This window comes from Dermacentor silvarum, chromosome 9 (assembly GCF_013339745.2).
Source record: "Dermacentor silvarum isolate Dsil-2018 chromosome 9, BIME_Dsil_1.4, whole genome shotgun sequence".
Lineage (NCBI taxonomy): Eukaryota > Metazoa > Arthropoda > Arachnida > Ixodida > Ixodidae > Dermacentor > Dermacentor silvarum.
In genome coordinates this window covers 166616845-166620166 of record NC_051162.1, presented here as the reverse complement: position 1 = coordinate 166620166, position 3322 = coordinate 166616845, and positions in this window count along the sequence as shown.

Sequence of the window (3322 nt, the reverse complement as noted above, 5' to 3'; positions counted from 1 at the left end):
AGCACTGCAATTTTTTTAATAAATACGCATGTGGTGCCACAGCTAAACATCGCCTCCCCCCCCCCCTCCCCGGCCTTTCGCATGACAGAAGTCGCGTTTGGTCTCCGCCGTGCGTTCGCTCGCCATGAAAGCGCGTGTCCCTCGTGCGCTTTCACTGCACATACAGCATACGGCGCGCGGCGACGATTTCATCGTGGTTGAGCTTTATACGGAACCTCATGGCGACGACGACGCCGGCGGCAGAAATCCGCTTGGAGTGCCCATGTAATTGCTCTCACAATAAAACATTAGCGAATAGCGGGACGTACATGAAGTGTTTTCTTACCGCTGCAGGCTATTGAAGATAGTACATTTTTAACACGAAAGTGTTTTATGCCGGGGTCCACCAAGACTTCACTGACGTATTTCCGTCACGGAAATACGTCACACGAACATACACGAACATAATACAAACAAAGAAACCAGAAGAAAAAGTTCCACAAACATGCAAAATTTGGAAATCGAACCCACGACCTCTCGGTCCGCGACGATAGATCGCCGAGCGTTTAACCCATTGCGCCACAAACGCATTTACAGAGAGCTACACAGACGCGCCTTATATATCTAACACTCCTCCGTGTACCCGCGCTCTTGCTCGGGGCGGTGCCGCCGCCTACGAGCAGAAAAGAGAAGTACTGCATTATGACACTAACGCGCACCGACAGTGAACGCTTCGGTGGTCTCAGCACTACGACGCCTTGATGCCAGCATTCGAAGGGACGCTGGCATCAAGAAGCACTACCAACGCGTTCTCGCAGAAGCACTACTAGGTGGCGTTCACCGTACTCAGCACAGCGGAGCGTGGCCTCCGCAATTAGCTCTGAAAATGTTTCTGAAGTTAATCGCGGAGGCTGCAATTACGACGCGCTGTACGCGCTGATTTGACTCGGTGACGATTCAGTTACGTGCTTTGTCTTGCGCGTTGTATTAGTGTGTCAGTTACGTGCTTCGTCTTTCGCGTTGTGCTAGCGTGTGCAGCGTAGTGCAGCTTCCATATGCACGACGGTTGCTCATGGTCATCGACGTTGGTAGTCGTGATGGAGGAGACGTGCCACCAGGCGTCAGCGTGGGTGCGTCAACGCCTAAGGGCGCTTTAGCCACAAAACACCAATAGACATTATATATCAATCTGCAATAAACATTACACTACTTCTGTGAAGACACGTTTCACTTTCGTGTGCTATACCGATTCCTATATAAGAGGGATCAACCACATTTTTTCCATACACACACCGTTCAACGTCTTCCTCTCTCTCATTGGTTTTTAGACGGATGCCTAAACGTATTGTCAAAGATAATGCACATGATGATATCAATGTGCAACCACCAGGTAACATTTTATTCCAAAACCACCTGCTTTTATTTCGATGTTAGCTTAGTGTGACAGCGGTTCGTGGGCTCAGGAGCTCAGCACACATTGAGGACGACTTGGAGACGTGACATTGCCTTTGTCTGCTGTATATCTGGTTTGTCTTTACACACACACGTAAACACAAGGGCACAGATACACTGGGATGAATGAAACACTTCAACATGTTTGTAGCCAGCTTCGAGGAGCGCATCTAATGGTTCGTGGCCACGTGATAGAGCTCGCCCACTTGAAGTGTCCATTACTACTCGACGGACGACCCACCCACACGCTCGTACCACTGCGAGGTCACCACGGCATTCCGACTGACCGCAGCCGTGTCGTCAGGCGAAGCTGTCGCGCCCCGGCACCAGGGAAAGGAAAGACGCTCACCACCCCGGGCTCGTGGAGCGCGCTTGGCCCGTTGGTGGCGAGCTCGGCACCGGGGATGCAGAAGACGCTCTCCGCTCGGGCGCGTGGAGTGCGGCTGGCCCGTTGGCTGCGAGCTCCTCTGGCTACGGCCTACGTACAGGTTCGTCCGCACTGCTGGTGGCCATGCGAGTTGCAGCACTGTCTGGTTGGGCGGTGGGCCCCAGGCGGGACCACAGGCACGGCCAACAGGGTGGACCGTCAGTCACCAGAGCTCGTCTCCGGTCCCGATGATCCCCGGACGGTGGCCCGAGCGGACCGGTAACCATCTCGATGCCACTGGACACTGGACGGAGTCGTCGCCGGCCCTAGCCCGTTCTGATGACCGGTCTGAATTCCAATCCCGACACGGGCTCTGTCCGCGTGCCACGTCGCCGCGCTCCATCCACACCACTTCGTTGTTCACTGCGTCCGTCCAGCGCACTCTTCTCCACTCGTCGCCTCTAGTAACTGCAATAACAGACCAAAAGAAAGTAACCTTTCAGTAGATTGCACCTGTCGCGGCCCTCTTTCAAAGTAGAACTATACGCTCGATGTTCGACCACTCTGACCGGTTTGAGCCGGCGATCGCGACTCAATCTCGCGCACGCAAGGGCGGGAGTCGCAGTAGCACGCAATACAGCGCGCTACTGCGACTTCTTCTTCACCGCGCCCGGATAGAAACGTGCACGCCTGCTCACAAAGTCCTCCTCTTCATCGGAGTACAGGCGCATCCTCCGAAGGAAGCATCGTCCCGATGCGCAACTTAAAACATATGAGGGCGGTGTACAAATGGCACAGAGTAACACGTGCAAAACAAAACCACAAAAAAAACAGCAGAAAAGAAGAAACGAAACTTAGTTCGACAGATACGGCTTTATCCGCACCACATGAACCAATTTGGGTAAGTGCTTGCGGCGACTGGAGCTACTGTCAGTGTCAGGAACGACCTCGTAGGTCACGTCGCTAAGGCGTCGAATCACTCTGTACGGCCCAAAGTACCGTCTTAGTTTTTCCGAAAGCCCACGACGGCGTATGGGTATCCAAACCCATACTTTATCGCCGGGAGTGTAGAGATTGGACCTGTGTCGAAGATCGTACCGTTTTGCATCTTGGTTTTGTTGATAGCAGATACGTACGCGGGCAAGCTGTCTGGCTTCTTCGGCGCGCTGAGTAAATTCGACAACGTCGGTAGGTATGTCGTCACACTCGTGAGGCAGCATAGCATCCAATGTCGCCGTGGCTTCGTGACCGTGGACCAAGCTGAAGGGTGTCATTCGAGTAGTTTCTTGTCGAGCGGTATTGTATGCGAAAGTTACATACGGCAAAATCTGATCCCAGTTCTTGTGTTCCACGTCGACGTACATGCATAGCATGTCTGCGAGGGTCTTATTAAGCCGCTCGGTTAGTCCGTTGGTCTGGGGATGATAGGCAGTTGTTTTCCGGTGGCTTGTACCACTTAGTGTGAGAACCGACTCAAGAAGTTCTCCAGTGAAGGCAGTTCCCCTGTCTGTGATGACTAGAGAC